Consider the following 20,204-nt stretch of genomic DNA (forward strand, 5'->3'; position numbering starts at 1 on the left):
AGCGGTCTAGGGGCGCTGCAGTCATGGACTGTGCGGCTGATCCCCGCAGAGGTTCGAGTCCTTCCTCGGGCGTGTGTGCGTATGTGTTTGTCCTTAGGATAATTTAGGTTAAGCAGTGTGTAAGCTTAGGGACTGATGACTCTGTCAGTTAAGTCCCATAATACACTCCTGGAAATTGAAATAAGAACACCGTGAATTCATTGTCCCAGGAAGGGGAAACTTTATTGACACATTCCTGGGGTCAGATACATCACATGATCACACTGACAGAACCACAGGCACATAGACACAGGCAACAGAGCATGCACAATGTCGGCACTAGTACAGTGTATATCCACCTTTCGCAGCAATGCAGGCTGCTATTCTCCCATGGAGACGATCGTAGAGATGCTGGATGTAGTCCTGTGGAACGGCTTGCCATGCCATTTCCACCTGGCGCCTCAGTTGGACCAGCGTTCGTGCTGGACGTGCAGACCGCGTGAGACGACGCTTCATCCAGTCCCAAACATGCTCAATGGGGGACAGATCCGGAGATCTTGCTGGCCAGGGTAGTTGACTTACACCTTCTAAGAGCACGTTGGGTGGCACGGGATACATGCGGACGTGCATTGTCCTGTTGGAACAGCAAGTTCCCTTGCCGGTCTAGGAATGGTAGAACGATGGGTTCCATGACGGTTTGGATGTACCGTGCACTATTCAGTGTCCCCTCGACGATCACCAGTGGTGTACGGCCAGTGTAGGAGATCGCTCCCCACACCATGATGCCGGGTGTTGGCCCTGTGTGCCTCGGTCGTATGCAGTCCTGATTGTGGCGCTCACCTGCACGGCGCCAAACACGCATACGACCATCATTGGCACCAAGGCAGAAGCGACTCTCATCGCTGAAGACGACACGTCTCCATTCGTCCCTCCATTCACGCCTGTCGCGACACCACTGGAGGCGGGCTGCACGATGTTGGGTCGTGAGCGGAAGACGGCCTAACGCTGTATGGGACCGTAGCCCAGCTTCATGGAGACGGTTGCGAATGGTCCTCGCCGATACCCCAGGAGCAACAGTGTCCCTAATTTGCTGGGAAGTGGCGGTGCGGTCCCCTACGGCGCAGCGTAGGATCCTACGGTCTTGGCGTGCATCCGTGCGTCGCTGCGGTCCGGTCCCAGGTCGACGGGCACGTGCACCTTCCGCCGACCACTGGCGACAACATCGATGTACTGTGGAGACCTCACGCCCCACGTGTTGAGCAATTCGGCGGTACGTCCACCCGGCCTCCCGCATGCCCACTATACGCCCTCGCTCAAAGTCCGTCAACTGCACATACGGTTCACGTCCACGCTGTCGCGGCATGCTACCAGTGTTAAAGACTGCGATGGAGCTCCGTATGCCACGGCAAACTGGCTGACACTGACGGCGGCGGTGCACAAATGCTGCGCAGCTAGCGCCATTCGACGGCCAACACCGCGGTTCCTGGTGTGTCCGCTGTGCCGTGCGTGTGATCATTGCTTGTACAGCCCTCTCGCAGTGTCCGGAGCAAGTATGGTGGGTCTGACACACCGGTGTCAATGTGTTCTTTTTTCCATTTCCAGGAGTGTATTTCACACACACACACACACACACACACACATATATATATATATATATATATATATATATATATATATATATTGGTGTTTTGCCCTTAAAGCGCATTTGGACTACATGGCCAGTTCCTTTTACTGCCTTCCTTGCTGCCCAATCTTCCCTCATTCGCTCGCTGTGTTTCTGTTTCCGGTCCTCTGTCCATGCTTCTTGTCGGCTTTGTGTCTTCGGCTTCATCTTGATTGCCTTTTTGGTTGCCCATATTTCTTTCATCTTCTGGCTGTGATCTTGCTTGCGTTCTTCGGTCCATTTTATGCCTGTTCGTTTGTCACATTTTATCTCATGTAGTTTACTGTTCTTAATGATGTTTCTGAATTTTATTCTGTCGTTTATTGTGTCTGCTGTTATGTTGAGTTGGTTCAGGTCGTTTTCTACCTCTGCCACCCATTTGTTGTTTCTAGTGGTTACCCAGTCAAAGATCTGTTTGGTCAGCCTGTGTGATGGCATTTTGTATAGGTGTCCATAGAATTGTAGTCTGCGTTTTCTAATCTTTTCTGTGATTGTCTCCGTATGTTTGTACAGTTCCTCTGTAGGTTTCTTGATCCATATTTCATTGTTGTTAGTTGCTCCAAATATTTTCCTAAGTATTTTCCGTTCTACTTTTTCTAATTGTCTGACACGTGTATGCCCTAGGATTAGTGTTGTCTCTGCTGCATATAGTGCCTCGGGGAGCACCACCGTGTCGTAATGGCGTAATTTGGCTTTTTGGGAGATAGACTTCTTGTTGTAATGATTCCACACTACTTTGTATGCCTTGTCCAGTTTAGTCTTTCTTTCTTCGTTTGAGTCTCTGTTATGTCCACTCATTTGCAGTGTTTCACCGAGGTATTTGAAGTTTGCCGTTTTGTAAATCGTGCCATACTTTGTGTTCAGAGATGAGAGTTTCTTTGTGCTCATAAACTGTGTCTTTTCGTAAGAGATCTGTAGTCCAGTTTTGGAAGCGATTTCGTGCAGTTTTTCAATAGCGTCTTTTGTTTCCTTTATACCTTTCGTGACAATCGCCAAATCGTCTGCAAAAGCCAGGCATTTAATCTGTAGGTTTCCTAAGGTTATCCCCTGTTGTGATGTTTCCCACTCTTTTATGACCTTATCTAACACCAGATTGAAAAGGAGAGGCGAGAGGCCATCGCCTTGTCGGACACCTGTGCGAATTTCAAAGGGCTCTGATATTTCCCCACAGAACTTTACTTTGGAGGTCGTGTTGGTTAAAGTTTGCTGTATGATAGCCCGTGTTCTGTTGTCTACTTTGTATTCAGCTAGAATTTTGAAGAGAGTTTTCCGGTCGATAGAGTCGTACGCCTTTTTGAAGTCAACAAAGGTAATGATCAGGTTCTGTTTGTGTTGTAGAATCATTTTCAGGTTCCAAATTTGTTCCGCACAAGACCGCCCTTTACGGAAGCCTGCTTGGTATTCCCCAAACAAGTGGTCATATATATATATAGGGTGTTACAAAAAGGTACGGCCAAACTTTCAGGAAACATTCCTCACACACAAAGAAAGAAAATATGTTATGTGGACATGTGTCCGGAAACGCTTACTTTCCATGTTAGAGCTCATTTTATTACATCTCTTCAAATCACATTAATCGTTGAATAGAAACACACAGCAACAGAACGTACCAGCCTGACTTCAAACACTTTGTTACAGGAAATGTTCAAAATGTCCTCCGTTAGCGAGGATACATGCATCCACCCTCCGTCGCATGGAATCCCTGATGCGCTGATGCAGCCCTGGAGAATGGCGTATTGTATCACAGCCGTCCACAATACGAGCACGAAGAGTCTCTACATTTGGTACCGGGGTTGCGTAGACAAGAGCTTTCAAATGCCCCCATAAATGAAAGTCAAGAGGGTTGATGTCAGGAGAGCGTGGAGGCCATGGAATTGGTCCGCCTCTACCAATCCATCTGTCACCGAATCTGTTGTTGAGAAGCGTACGACCACTTCGACTGAAATGTGCAGGAGCCCCATCGTGCATTAACCACATGTTGTGCCGTACTTGTAAAGGCACATCTTCTAGCAGCGCAGGTAGAGTATCCCGGATGAAATCATGATAACGTGCTCCATTGAGCGTACATACTAACGAAACTAAAATGAGCTCTAACATGGAAATTAAGCGTTTCCGGACACATGTCCACATAACATCTTTTCTTTATTTGTGTGTGAGGAATGTTTCCTCAAAGTTTGGCCGTACCTTTTTGTAACACCCTGTATATATACACTCCTGGAAATTGAAATAAGAACACCGTGAATTCATTGTCCCAGGAAGGGGAAACTTTATTGACACATTCCTGGGGTCAGATACATCACATGATCACACTGACAGAACCACAGGCACATAGACACAGGCAACAGAGCATGCACAATGTCGGCACTAGTACAGTGTATATCCACCTTTCGCAGCAATGCAGGCTGCTATTCTCCCATGGAGACGATCGTAGAGATGCTGGATGTAGTCCTGTGGAACGGCTTGCCATGCCATTTCCACCTGGCGCCTCAGTTGGACCAGCGTTCGTGCTGGACGTGCAGACCGCGTGAGACGACGCTTCATCCAGTCCCAAACATGCTCAATGGGGGACAGATCCGGAGATCTTGCTGGCCAGGGTAGTTGACTTACACCTTCTAGAGCACGTTGGGTGGCACGGGATACATGCGGACGTGCATTGTCCTGTTGGAACAGCAAGTTCCCTTGCCGGTCTAGGAATGGTAGAACGATGGGTTCCATGACGGTTTGGATGTACCGTGCACTATTCAGTGTCCCCTCGACGATCACCAGTGGTGTACGGCCAGTGTAGGAGATCGCTCCCCACACCATGATGCCGGGTGTTGGCCCTGTGTGCCTCGGTCGTATGCAGTCCTGATTGTGGCGCTCACCTGCACGGCGCCAAACACGCATACGACCATCATTGGCACCAAGGCAGAAGCGACTCTCATCGCTGAAGACGACACGTCTCCATTCGTCCCTCCATTCGCGCCTGTCGCGACACCACTGGAGGCGGCCTGCACGATGTTGGGGCGTGAGCGGAAGACGGCCTAACGGTGTGCGGGACCGTAGCCCAGCTTCATGGAGACGGTTGCGAATGGTCCTCGCCGATACCCCAGGAGCAACAGTGTCCCTAATTTGCTGGGAAGTGGCGGTGCGGTCCCCTACGGCACTGCGTAGGATCCTACGGTCTTGGCGTGCATCCGTGCGTCGCTGCGGTCCGGTCCCAGGTCGACGGGCACGTGCACCTTCCGCCGACCACTGGCGACAACATCGATGTACTGTGGAGACCTCACGTCCCACGTGTTGAGCAATTCGGCGGTACGTCCACCCGACCTCCCGCATGCCCACTATACGCCCTCGCTCAAAGTCCGTCAACTGCACATACGGTTCACGTCCACGCTGTCGCGGCATGCTACCAGTGTTAAAGACTGCGATGGAGCTCCGTATGCCACGGCAAACTGGCTGACACTGACGGCGGCGGTGCACAAATGCTGCGCAGCTAGCGCCATTCGACGGCCAACACCGCGGTTCCTGGTGTGTCCGCTGTGCCGTGCGTGTGATCATTGCTTGTACAGCCCTCTCGCAGTGTCCGGAGCAAGTATGGTGGGTCTGACACACCGGTGTCAATGTGTTCTTTTTCCATTTATATTAACAGTGCTACAGGGCAGGTTCGTCAAAGACTGTGCGAGGGGATCTTTCAGTCTCTAATTTTATCCTAACACTACTAGAATGCCCTGTGACTCCCTTCCGTATAGAGACAGATCATAAATTACGCACTATGCTCTAAGTATTAGAAATACGTAGATCGCTATCTGGTATACTTTGATGATGTATATGTTCGAGAATTAACAATGAATGAACGTACTGCACAGCCATCTATCGACATTCGCAGTGGTACTCGCAAAGTGGAGGAGGGGCAGTTTAGCGATGATACAGAAACTGAGAAGCATTCTGTCGCATCATCGGTTGGTGTTGAACTTACTGTAAAATTGCTAAAATTGTTCGCACTATCAACTGTGATGCTTATTATTACAGCACTTGACAGTCTCTTTTCTATCCCATCTGTCCACTCGCATGCCGTTGATTACCACATAATGATTCACTGACATTACTTGTTTGAGATGGAGAAAGAGTCTTGGCGGAGGGTTGACACCTTCTGGGGGGCAGCTAGCACCGAAACAGTGATCACGTACATGACTGCAATATGAGGAATCAATCGAAACAGAACACAGAGTCATCAGCTATACCGTCACTATGCAGATGAGTTTAAATGTAGAGGTCGTCAATCACCATTGGAGAGCAGTTTGGAAACGCACCACAACGCCACAAAACTCTTCCAGTTTCCTTATGTAGTAACTGCCTTTTATTTAAAACCATCCAGTGTATGTGTGGGTGTGTGTTATGGTAGCAGCAGCAGCAACATGATTTACACCATGCGGCGTCTAGTTTTCTGTGAGAGGCAATGGATCAGAAAATGTTAACGTCAGCTTAGAGCGTGACACAGGCCTCGAAGTTGTGTCGGTAAAAAAGCAAAAACAGCAGAAAAAAAACAATCTTTGAAACAATGGCACAGGGTCACACGGAGCGTCCTTGCAACTGATAGTATAGTCTGTGGGATACGGTCATCCTCCTACAGTACAGGCGATGAAGCTTTAAAATGGTCTGTGCAATGAATTAATACCCGTATTTTTAATAGGATCGCCACATGTGTTCGATGCTGACATGCAGGCGGTATTTGTTTTCAGTGTATGGGAAGAGGGAGATGCCATAAAAATCTTATTCAGTTCTGTATTGGATGAAGTTAGTGGATCTTTTACAGTTCGTAATTTTTCTCTGTTGGATAGTACAGAATAACAATGATAGAATATTGGGATGCTAGACATGAATGGACCCGGGGGAAACATGAATCTGCTTCAGACTACAGTACCTGTATGTAGTTTGCAGACACACCACAATGCAGTAGCAAAATCCTCATCTTCTCCCCAGTTCCCATACTGTCTTTTATACTACCTCTAGTTGCAGGAGCAGGCTTCGTTTGGCAGTGTCGTTACACATCATACACTGTTGGCAGAGCTACGATAACATGTTCCCATTTTCACCAAATGGTCAAAACACGGTCCTGTCGCACTAACTCAGGTCACTTTGTTTCTACATGGGTTGCAGAAGGTGATAGATGTAGTTCTCTCTGACTTCTGCTCAGTTCTGACTTGAACGATCACATGCACAAAGCTGCAGGAATGGCAGCAGTTGCAAGAGGAATAGGGACTGCCTAAAGAGCCACGTTGGAATTTTACTGTAACAGACAGGTTCAAAAAATGTTAACTCGATTCGAGAGCCAGAAATATGATTCACTAGTGGCTGTAATCATTAAAGGACTTCTCCATGGGATCCAATGCAGGTATGTGGTTGAATGGAAAGACTTGAGTCCAAATCACAGACAGCATTCCTAACGAAGAGCTTAACACTGGAGATCTGAAAAGCCTGTGTACATTTCTTATGACCTAAATCAGCACACCATCTACTGTCTGTGGTCCTTCTCAATCAAAACTTTGCCTATAACCCAGTGGATGTATCGCAAAACCTCTGACATGGCATCGAGACAGAATACACTACAGATACTGGAGAAATATCTAGCGGTGGCATGAGAGATTCATGCCACGTTCCCTAGCCGAATCACTGTCTAAATTCGGTGATTTTATCACGAGGTTGCATCATCGGCGACGTGTAACTGCACTGTAGGTCTGTCAATATATACTCCGGCGATCACCGTCTATATTCAGTGTCGCGGTATTTGTCTGGAAAAACCACTTCATTCGGAGGTAATGACATACCTCGATTTATAAAGCCAGTATAGCTTTTAACATGGATACTTGTGTGCACCTGTAGAACCAAGATCGATTGTGATAGTAATATGGTCGTTGCGATCTTGTTTTTTTAACATCTCGCGGTTTGTAAGACGATTACACCTCTCTTTCCAAAACACATTCCTACCATGCACAGAAAAAACTTATGAGACATGTCCACCCATCGCTGATTTTCGGTCAGTATTATTTCGTATCACCAGCAATCAGCTATTGGCGAAATATTATACTTAGTAGTGGGAGATGCGTGATAGGTTCACCTTGAGGATCAGGCTTATATAGTGTGTGTGTGTATGTCCCAACATGTGCAAAGGAAATGACTATGTCCAGTCATAAGGAAGGTATGGATTTGACATGGAATACTGTGATAGCATAGGGAAAAGTGTGTCAAGTTATAAGAATGATACAGATATTTCTATTTCCAGGGCCACAGCCATCAGCAGGCTGTATTTCTGTTACTTCGCTCATTGTCGAATGTCGTCCAATAGAGACCGCGATCGTATTATTTAATTTTAAGAATATCGATGAAATATGTATGTGGCTGGTTTCTTAGGACGATTCTATCTATGGATGCGTGGTGAGCGGTGGCGGTGACCTATGACGGGAATGATTTACGTTTCCTGCTAACGGCAGGAGCCATCTGATTGGAAAGGCCTGTTGGGATGCAGGAATGTAGCTGACTTAACCGTGTCGTCCTTTAGACGGATGAATAGCGAACTAATATTTAGTATGTTTTGGACAGCTTTCGTAATCGCATGGAAATTTGAAAAGATTCAATATGGACATGTGTTTGCGCTGGATCACTATTTCCTCCCATGTAAATAATTCTGGATGACTGCTTCTGCACATTTCACGCCTTTATTTAGCTGAGAGAACATCGATTGTGGTATGTGCATCTGTAAGGTGAAAGATGGGTGGAAGAAACGTTTGGTGGTTCTCTAGACATCAGAAACACCTTAGTTGACTATGTAAATTATAGGGATGATTTGGAATCTGTTACATCACCGACATCACTATCAGTTTCCCCTATTTTTTCGAGTTTTCATGTAAAGGTCCTCGCAGACGGGATTAGTTTCTAGTTAATCAGTGGTTTATGGCACGCTCCACCTCGCTAAAGTTTAGGGTTTCTAAGAAATAATATCCAGTCTATGTCTTTGGAATTATACTGTGCAAGCGGTACTGTTATGCAATCGATATTGCTACGAGCTTGATATCGAGAAGTATCGCGTAAATTGTATAATGCACTCCTGGAAATTGAAATAAGAACACCGTGAATTCATTGTCCCAGGAAGGGGAAACTTTATTGACACATTCCTGGGGTCAGATACATCACATGATCACACTGACAGAACCACAGGCACGTAGACACAGGCAACAGAGCATGCACAATGTCGGCACTAGTACAGTGTATATCCACCTTTCGCAGCAATGCAGGCTGCTATTCTCCCATGGAGACGATCGTAGAGATGCTGGATGTAGTCCTGTGGAACGGCTTGCCATGCCATTTCCACCTGGCGCCTCAGTTGGACCAGCGTTCGTGCTGGACGTGCAGACCGCGTGAGACGACGCTTCATCCAGTCCCAAACATGCTGGCCAGGGTAGTTGACTTACACCTTCTAGATGTCCTGTTGGAACAGCAAGTTCCCTTGCCGGTCTAGGAATGGTAGAACGATGGGTTCGATGACGGTTTGGATGTACCGTGCACTATTCAGTGTCCCCTCGACGATCACCAGTGGTGTACGGCCAGTGTAGGAGATCGCTCCCCACACCATGATGCCGGGTGTTGGCCCTGTGTGCCTCGGTCGTATGCAGTCCTGATTGTGGCGCTCACCTGCACGGCGCCAAGCACGCATACGACCATCATTGGCACCAAGGCAGAAGCGACTCTCATTGCTGAAGACGACACGTCTCCATTCGTCCCTCCATTCGCGACACCACTGGAGGCGGCCTGCACGATGTTGGGGCGTGAGCGGAAGACGGCCTAACGGTGTGCGGGACCGTAGCCCAGCTTCATGGAGACGGTTGCGAATGGTCCTCGCCGATACCCCAGGAGCAACAGTGTCCCTAATTTGCTGGGAAGTGGCGGTGCGGTCCCCTACGGCACTGCGTAGGATCCTACGGTCTTGGCGTGCATCCGTGCGTCGCTGCGGTCCGGTCCCAGGTCGACGGGCACGTGCACCTTCCGCCGACCACTGGCGACAACATCGATGTACTGTGGAGACCTCACGCCCCACGTGTTGAGCAATTCGGCGGTACGTCCACCCGGCCTCCCGCATGCCCACTATACGCCCTCGCTCAAAGTCCGTCAACTGCACATACGGTTCACGTCCACGCTGTCGCGGCATGCTACCAGTGTTAAAGACTGCGATGGAGCTCCGTATGCCACGGCAAACTGGCTGACACTGACGGCGGCGGTGCACAAATGCTGCGCAGCTAGCGCCATTCGACGGCCAACCCCGCGGTTCCTGGTGTGTCCGCTGTGCCGTGCGTGTGATCATTGCTTGTACAGCCCTCTCGCAGTGTCCTGAGCAAGTATGGTGAGTCTGACACACCGGTGTCAATTTGTTCTTTTTTCCATTTCCAGGAGTGTATTTTGGCAAACCATGTGAAAATGCATGTGTTCTTGTAATCCCAGAGTCTGGTGATGGGTGTAGAAAGCAAGCAAGCAAGCAAGGTCTGGGCCAGAAACAGTGGCATTTGTGTGTAGAAGGGAACTGACCGAGCCTTTGTACAACAGTCTTCGCGGTATATGTACAAATGTCTTGTGGTCGCTACTGTGTGTCCTATCGTGAGGGAGGTACTGATTCAGCACATTGATAGCTGTAAGGGGAATGAAAGACTTCTTTTTACGTGGAAAATTATGTGTGCTATAGGTATTGAGATTCGTTCCAGAAACACGGCCATCAAGAGGAGACACTTCCAGTACATTGCTCGGTGGCAGACTGCAGCAGCAATCCTAATATTTAATTGTAGTAACACTGATAAATATGTGCCTGGTTGCCAATATTCTTGTGAGTCTGGAGATGGACGTAGACAGCACAGCAGCAAGCAAGCAGGTCGGAGCCGGAAACAGCATCTCAGCAGACGCCTTTGTTCCGAGCTGGGCCTTGCCCATCCTCTGTACATCAGTTCAGAGAGTCCGAGAATGCTTCTCACTTATGACAATTTGGCTCGTGGCTCCCAATGGACGGGTAAATAGTGAACTAATACCCAGTTTGCATTGAGTTGCCTTCGGGACCACGTGTGTCACCTGTACGAGGTGCATTCAAGTTCTAAGGCCTCCTATTTTTTTTCTCCGGACTGGAAAGAGATAGAAACATGCGCTTTGTTTTCAAATGAGGCCGCGTTCATTGTCAATACGTCCCAGAGATGACAGCACCGTACGGCAGATGGAATTTTACCGCCAGCGGCGAGAATGAGAACTGTTTTAAATACTTAAAATGGCGACGTTTTCCTTACTTGAACAACGTGCAATCATTCGTTTTCTGAATTTGCGTGGTGTGAAACCAATTGAAATTCATCGACAGTTGAAGGAGACATGTGGTGATGGATGTGTCGAAAGTGCGTTCGTGGGTGCGACAGTTTAATGAAGGCAGAACATCGTGTGACAACAAACCGAAACAACATCGGGCTCGCACAAGCCGGTCTGACGACATGATCGAGAAAGTGGAGAGAATTGTTTTGGGGGATCGCCGAATGACTGTTGAACAGATCGCCTCCAGAGTTGGCATTTCTGTGGGTTCTGTGCACACAATCCTGCGTGACGACCTGAAAATGCGAAAAGTGTCTTCCAGGTGGGTGCCACGAATGCTGACGGACGACCACACGGCTGCCCGTGTGGCATGTTGCCGAGCAATGTTGACGCGCAACGACAGCACGAATGGGACTTTCTTTTCGTCGGTTGTGACAATGGATGAGACGTGGATGCCATTTTTCAATCCAGAAACAAAGCGCCAGTCAGCTCAATGGAAGCACACAGGTTCACCGCCACCATAAAAATTTGGGTAACCGCCAGTGCTGAAAAAATGATGGTGTCCATGTTCTGCGACAGCGAGGGCGTAATCCTTACCCATTGCGCTCCAAAGGGCACTACGGTAACAGGCGCATCCTACGAAAAAGTTTTGAAGAACAAATTCCTTCCTGCACTGCAACAAAAACGTCCGGGAAAGGCTGCGTGTGTGCTGTTTCACCAAGACAACGCACCCGCACGTCGAGCTAACGTTACGCAACAGTTTCTTCGTGATAACAACTTTGAAGTGATTCCTCATGCTCCCTACTCATCTGACCTGGCTCCTAGTGACTTTTGGCTTTTTCTAACAATGAAAGACACTCTCCGTGGCCGCACATTCACCAGCCGTGCTGCTATTGCCTCAGCGATTTTCCAGTGGTCAAAACAGACTCCTAAAGAAGCCTTCGCCGCTGCCATGGAATCAAGGCGTCAGCGTTGTGAAAAATGTGTACTTCTGCAGGGCGATTACGTCAAGAAGTAACGCCAGTTTCATCGATTTCGGGTGAGTAGTTAATTAGAAAAAAAATCGGAGGCCTTAGAACTTGAATGCACCTCGTATACTCTGCAGAAATTTGAAAAGATTCAATATGATGAGTGTTTGCATTGGGAGTATTGACTGCATTTTAACTCCTATCACAGATCCTCCTGGGGTGGGGGGCGGTCCACAGCCGGCTGGCCTCCCTCTGGCTGACATGCGCTTATGCAGCTGTAGTCATGGGCCGCGTTTATGGCGACAGTTTCCTCCGTCGGCGCTGCACAGTGGCACTATGAGTATGTGGGGTGTATTTGACGATCTGTAGAACACTTCTGCAAGGTTTAATTGTCTGTGCAATATGGTGATCTGCACAAGATAGTTTTGCCAACGAAAGTCTCCTTTCCAGAAAACAATGGTGGATGGTGCTCATACACCAGCAGCAGCAGCAGTTTGACAGGTAAATTCAGTGACGAATGGGCTGTCCCTTTAGGACGATCAAGAAGAATGCATTCAGTGTTATTCAGGGCGATTTTCGTAAACAGGTCCTGTCTGGACAAGAATTTACATGCAGACAAGCTGAGACATCACGAAAGCTCTTAAAACAGCAGCAACAACAACAAAAGAGACTGTTAATTGTTTCTGCAACACTTTACGAATTCTGAGAAGGAGCTGGTAAGTAATGGACGAGCTGTGCCCTTAGCATTACAAGGAACAAGGCATCGTGTGTTATTCTGGGAAAAATTGCAAAAGATTTCTATAGCGGGTGCTGAGGAAGGCATGGTTGTTATTTACATAGACATGAGACATCAGTATAACACTAGGAACCATTTAGTGCACCCGTGTGGGTAAGTTGCTACGCAGACATCTCTCGCTTGGCTGGTACACCTGTGCTGGGCCGGCAGGTATGTAAACACATACGCAACCAGAGGCGTCTCGCATGTTAGACGATTGCCCCATTAGGATCGCTAGAGAGAATGCATCCTGTATTATTTTGGGAAGCATTGCAACAGATTTCTATACAGTGTCTGGGGGGAGACTTGGCTGTTATTTATATAAACATATGATGTCAGTGTAACATTGAGAATCTTTTAGCTGCATCTGGAAGTTTAGGCTGCTATGCAAACATCTCTCTCGCCCTGGACCCGCAGCTATGTGTCATCATGCCAGCAATGGTGCCTAGGTGAACACGTGTTTCAACAGTTATTTCTCAGGTGTCATGTACGAAAGAGATACCGCTGCCTCATCCTTGCAGGTCCCGAACTGACGTCTGCATGTAGTTTGGCAGCTGGCAGCAGCGTCATCACGACCTCTCTCCAACCTGTGCAAACTGACTTTTTTATAAATAAACAATATACCCTTGAATTTCCCTTAGTGAGATCCTTCCTCTCCACCACAGAGCCGCCCATTTCCAGTTGTGGGGGAGGAGGGAGAGAGGGGTGAGAGAGAGGGGAGGGGGAGGGATGGGGTGTTTACCAGAGGGGGAGGGGTTAATTAATTGATCAGTTTAATTAACTGATAAGAGTAAGAAGGGCTATTCGAATAACACAGACCTGAAAGTGTACCTGTAACAGTGAGAGGAAGGGGTTGGGTTGTAGGTTTCCTAAGGGGTGGTGGGGAGTGGGAGGGGGTACAGGAACAATAGGTTAAGGACCTGTCAATCAAAAGCAAGGATCCTTTTAGTAGAACAATAGGTTAAGGGCCTGTCAATTGATAACAATAGGTTAATGACCTGTCAATCAAAGGAGAACAATAGGTCTGACGCTGAGTGCATACCTACCCCTGATGTAGTCAACCTGCGCCAAAAACCGTGCTCTTGCTGCCCTTGTTCCCCTACTTACATGACCATTGTTAACAATGAGTGATGGTTTTCTTTGCTGATCAGCTTGTGATCTTAGAGCAAAAGAATTCATGAACTGAATTAAATAAGCTGAAATGAAGTAAAGGAATTGATGGCTATGAAGCAAATTGTAGTGGGTGGGTGCCAGGAGGTGCCATATTAAAACTTGGCAGGAACTTTCCAAATGATTTATTTGTTTCCACTACAGTGCTCCGTTCACCTCGGTCCGCAGAAGCAGCCCAGCGGCCTGTGCAATGCAACGCTGTGTTATGCCGGTCTTGGTCGGCCCACTGAGTTCCTATGATGTCAGGTATGCGTAACTTACTGCAATCTGGCCCGCACCTGGCTGTAACTCGTGCTGCGAATACCGCACAAAAATAAGTTTCCCTGTCATAAACAGTGGTGCCGCTACATTATTCCTCTCTTTGGAAACAACCCGGGTCCTCCTTCAACTAACTCTTAAACTTGTTTGGATTGACTTATGGCATACTTACTTACTATTTGAAAACTTAGACGTGATCTAGTGCTCCGAAGCACATGACATGAGGGGAAAAACATAAAAAAATCCTTAATGGACGACTACTCCGCTGAACGCTCGTTGAACCCCTTACCTACGCCCTTGGTATCCAATCTTCTGGGTTTTGGACTACCCCTGGATCCCACTGGGAACTGTCTCTCCGACTGATCAGAAAGAAAGCAACACATAACAAAAATGGCTCTGAGCACTATGGGACTTAACATCTCAGGTCATCAGTCCCCTAGAACTTAGAACTACTTAAACCTAACTAACCTAAGGACATCACACACATCCATGCCCGAGGCAGGATTCGAATCTGCGACCGTAGCGGTCGCGCGGTTCCAGAATGAAGTGCCTAGAACCGCTCGGCCACCAGGGGCCGGCCAACACATAACAAAGCTAAGGCTGCGATGACACTTGGCACAGAGGCGCTCAAATTGATTGTTATTTACCATTGCCTTTCCCTATACTGCGCGACATTTTGAACAAGCTGTTTGGCTGATATGCGCCCCTCTTGCTCTAAAACGAACTGGTTTACAGATCTCAACAGACCTGGCTCCAGACTTTGATTTAACAAGGTCATATTCTGCCTTAGCAAAAACTCTAAAGTGGCTTCTGGCCAGTACAGCTGTGGCTGCGTCACATTCAATTGCATGAGTCCTGAAATTGACGCTGGCAGATGGAAGGTTGGTACTATTATGTTATGCTTAGTTCCATTGATTAAAATTTCACTTCCTTCGAGCTCTACACGTTCCGCTTCCGTAAACACTCCAAACACCTTGCTACTACTACCAAATCCTCTTAGGTGGAGAAGATCCAATGCGCCCTGACCCATTGCAAGCTAAATTTTGGCTCCACGATGTCCCTTTGGCAGTCTATCCTTTCTGCCTTGCTAAAAATAACTACACCGTGCATGTGTCCCATATTTGTAGCTTCACACATTTTCCTCCAACATTCACTATTTTTGTTCGAAACTCAACACCGATTGCTTGAATACTTTTATCCTTAAATTTACATCATATAAACGGGTGCAATAAACACGACTTTCCTGATCCAGCATTGTCGATAACTAAAAATTTAAACTGGAAGTCGTACAACTCTGACATCCTTCGACACATGTTTATTACGGCTTTGCCACAAAATTTTCTTCGGCGCATTTATTTATCCAGAACTGCTTTTTATTTCTCCTCCAACAACACTCCACATACGTCAGACACTTCACTTTTTCACTTTTCAGTGACCTGAGAAGAGGGATCACCATCACTCTTCCTCCCTCTTCAAAAACACTGCTGCCCCTTGCAGGCGCACAGTACTTGAAAACACATATAAAATACAATGCCTAATTAATCTACGTAAACCCAATGATACGTAACAAGAAAACAAAAAAACTACAAATACTCTACTACTTTCTCGATCGCAAAGCATATGTTACTTCATGATGTACTCTGTCTTCCTTCCTCCACACGTCTCCATACTCCACGCTGCTGTTTTCCACCCCTTCCTCTATTCATCGGTGACTGGGTACATTGCCTCTGCACATGTCCTGTACGACCACACTTAAAACACTTCACACCCGCTGTAAACACTGTTTGCCTCTCGTGTACCCCTATTGCCATGTCTATTTCCTCACATTAACTTGCCAGCTGAATGGCCGAATACAAATCTTTCGGATTCCCTTCACGCACTTTGCGTGACATATGTGTCGGTAACCCTCTCAAAAATACATCAAGTGCCCTTTGCTCGGCCTCCTGCAACAGAACACCATTCACTTCATCGCTCTGGCCCAACTCGTAAGCGAAACGCTAGCTAAACCCACTGGGCAGAACAGGTAATTAGGATTGTGGAAGGGGTCATATAAGGTTGGTGTCAGTTTCACCTTCTAATGTAATTTATTGTAACTTAATAACACATTTACAACCAAAGCGGCACATAGACGAACCATTACCAAATGCAACTCTTAGACGGCTGAAGGCTTCCAAACAAGAAATCTTAAAAATCAAGAAGATAAATATCCAATTAAAATAGCAAATAAAATAATTAAAAAAACATATATCACAGCTAGGTGGAAAGCCTCGAAGCAGAGTAGATGGAACAAACATATGCAAGGTGCAATACAAACGGCTGAAGGCTACAATTAAGTTTCAAAATTTTAAAATATATTTCCATAGTCTTTAAAAGTCAGAAGGCCACAATATTAAAAAACAAGAAATCTTAAAAATCAACAAGATACGAAATGCAATTAAAATAGCAAATAAAATAATTTTAAAAAACGTATATCAGATCTAGGTGGAAAGCCTCAAGGTAAAGCAGATAGAACAAACATATGCAACGTCCAAAACCAATGGCTGAAGGCCACAATTTACAAAATTTTTAAGAAGAAAAGAAAAAATAACCATAAGCCTTAAATTTTAAGTAGCTGAAAACATAATCAAACACTGGTGGGAAAGACAATTAAGGCAACTGCACTCAGAAGCCTCCAGGGAGATTGGTCTGCCCTCGTTTACTTAGGTGAGACAGGTGGTGAGCCCAACTACACTTGATCCATCGGAACCCAACCAGGGGACAGCCACGGACCGACTGACACAACGACTTGCTTCCCATCAATCAGTACATGAGAACTCAAACACAATAGGTTACAAACGTGATAATCCACAATGGAACATGTATTAGCTGTCAAAATTACATACCATGTTGGACAGCGACAACAGGTGAGGAACGGACGCTGCCTGAAATTTCGTTAGTGCCCAGGGCAGCTAACAGGAACACTAACGCTCACAAGGACGAAAATTCCACTGGTGCACTCGAATTGTAGTCAACCAAAATAGTTAATTGCACTACATGGGGGCTAAGTTTCAGCAATAGAAATACTCGGTGTTGCTCACAGGAAAACCTCCCCAACAGCAAACCACCGAAACGAACTACCACAACATGAAAGGATGTGGCTTGGGTAGTTGAAACTACTACTCAACTTTGACGTCCTGGGTTGGTGAACCACGAAGCTCGTAGCGATTGGACAGCTCCACACACACTCCGACACGGCGCAGCGACCGCCAGCAGACCCAGTCGACTGCACCGTGCGGATATAACTTCCCTGGTCCACAGCGACTGACCGACTCCCTCAGAATGCCGACAACATCTAAAATTGTCGCTAGTGGAAATAACGCCAGCTACACACACACACACAACCTGACGAACACTTGCACTAAGTCCTGAACAATACCCAACAGTAACTAAGTACGCACGAAGACAAATTGGGAGTCGATGCGCACACACACACAGCCGACTCATGAACGATTGTCGAGCCGAAACGTGTCGTCTGGTAGGACGACCGACCTACGATCCACCAAGACCGTGGCCCGGCTCAAGTGATGCGTGGCAGCAACGGTCGGGCGCGCCATGTCGACGCAGACCTCATTGCTGCTCCAAGCGACTGCTCTAGTGCCGCATTGCAAGTCCCCAACTGGCAGGTCCGGACTGCGCTCCACACGCGTTCCAACTGACTGGCAGCCCGAAGTCGCGACCCAAACTCATAACCCAAACTGGCTTACGACGGACAACGACCTGGAAGTTATAGCAGTCGAGCAAAGATACTACAAAAGGGTATATATCGATAAGCGCTGCTAGCGCCGGTCACGGTGAGGCAAAGAAACAACTCAGTGACAGTAGTAATTTAAATTAAGGTAGTGAGGTGGAAGTATGTTAAAAACAGGGCGTAAAATACATAATGGCGGGAACACGAGCGACGCACGGCTCAGTAAGTATACTCATTAATTTCCCTTATCCTGTCCACAAATTTCTCCACCATCTCCCCCTGACTCTTTGTCATTGAACTTAACCTCTCCCTAAAGTGCCGAGCGCTATTCTCTTTCTTGTACCTTTGTAAATGCCCTTCCTTTAATTGCTTAAACTGTTCTGCCTTCCTTAAGGCCTCAGAACACCTTACATATGTTTTCGCTTCCCCTGTTAATCTAATCCTGGCTGTACGTAACAACTGCTCATCATACCAACCATTCATCACCGCTGAAGTCTCCAAGTCTCCACAAACGAACGCACATCCCAAGATGCCTTGCCAGAAAAAGGAATAATCAAAATTTCGGTGGCTGGATCAATCTCCTGCACCCTCGGCAACAACAATTCATCAGATGCGGCTTCCCGCCCAGTTCTAGATGTTAATTCATTTCTCGACTGCGCATTGTCTGCTGTCAATTGTGCTACTTTTTCCAATTAAATCTGCTCCAACCAACTGCTCTAGTGCCGCACTGCAAGTCCCCAACTGGCAGGTGCAGACTGCGCTCCAGACGCGTTCCAACTGACTGGCAGCCCGAAGTCGCGACCCAAACTCATAACCCAAACTGGCTTACGACAGACAACGACCGGGAAGTCATAGCAGTCGAGCAAAGATACTACAAAAGGGTATACATCGATAAGCGCTGCTAGCGCCGGTCACGGTGAGGCAACGAAACAACTCAGTGACAGTAGTAGGTTCTGATACACCTTGCGTCCTTCACTCTGCCATTGTGTTGTTTTCGTTCCCAGTTAGTCACAAAACAAAACGATTAAGTACAAGAATAATCTGACTTCCTACAGCTCTGTATTGTCATACTCAGTATCATGATAAACCAATACAAAAGTAATCAAATATAAAAAAAAACAATCCTACTGCCCCAAATACACCAACACTTACTCTGACAACAAAAAATACTACACCCATGCAAAACATCTACAATGTGGCTTTTGACACTTCGTACTCAAAACACAAGCAAAAAAGAAAGAAAACGTCCATCTTGTGACTGTACTGCAGGTGGTGGGCTCGAATGTCATACTGGACAGACGACATCCGTTATTCTGACACCAAATGTAGTGGGTGGGTGCCAGGAGGGGCAGTATTAAAACTCGGCAAGAACTTTCCAAATGATTTATTTGTTTCCACTGCAGAGCTCCGTTCACCTCGGTATGCGTCAGAGGGCCCCGCAATGCTGAGGAAGCACCCCTACGCCTGTGAAACCCAATCTACATCTACATCTACATCTACATCCATACTCCGCAAGCCACCTGACGGTGTGTGGCGGAGGGTACCTTGGGTACCTCTATCGGTTCTAATTTCTATTCCAGTCTCGTATTGTTCGTGGAAAGAAGGACTGTCGGTATGCCTCTGTGTGGGCTCTAATCTCTATGATCTTATCCTCATGGTCTCTTCGCGAGATATACGTAGGAGGGAGCAATATACTGCTTGCCTCTTCGGTGAAGATATGTTCTCGAAACTTTGACAAAAGCCCGTACCGAGCTACTGAGCGTCTCTCCTGCACAGTCTTCCACTGGAGTTTATCTATCATCTCCGTAATGCTTTCGCGATTACTAAATGATCCTGTAACGAAGCACACTGCTCCCCATTGGATCTTCTCTATTTCTTCTATCAACCCTATCTGGTACGGATCCCACACTTCTGAGCAGTATTCAAGCAGTGGGCGAACAAGCGTACTGTAACCTACTTCCTTTGTTTTCAGATTGCATTTCTTTAGGATTCTTCCAATGAATCTCAGTCTGGCATCTGCTTTACCGACGATCAACATTATATGATCATTCCATTTTAAATCACTCCTAATGCATATTCGCAGATAATTTATGGTATTAACTGCTTCCAGTTGGTGACCTGTTATTTCGTACCTATATGATAAAGGATCTATCTTTCTATGTATTCGCAGCACATTACACTTGTCTACATTGAGATTCAATTGCCATTCCCTGCACCATGCGTCAATTCGCTGCAGATCCTCCTGCATTTCAGTACAATTTTCCATTGTTACAACCTCTCGATACACCACAGCATCATCTGCAAAAAGCCTCAGTGAACTTCCGATGTCATCCACAAGGTCATTTATGTGTATTG

The sequence above is a fragment of the Schistocerca cancellata genome, chromosome 8, assembly GCF_023864275.1.
Source record: "Schistocerca cancellata isolate TAMUIC-IGC-003103 chromosome 8, iqSchCanc2.1, whole genome shotgun sequence".
NCBI classification, from domain to species: domain Eukaryota; kingdom Metazoa; phylum Arthropoda; class Insecta; order Orthoptera; family Acrididae; genus Schistocerca; species Schistocerca cancellata.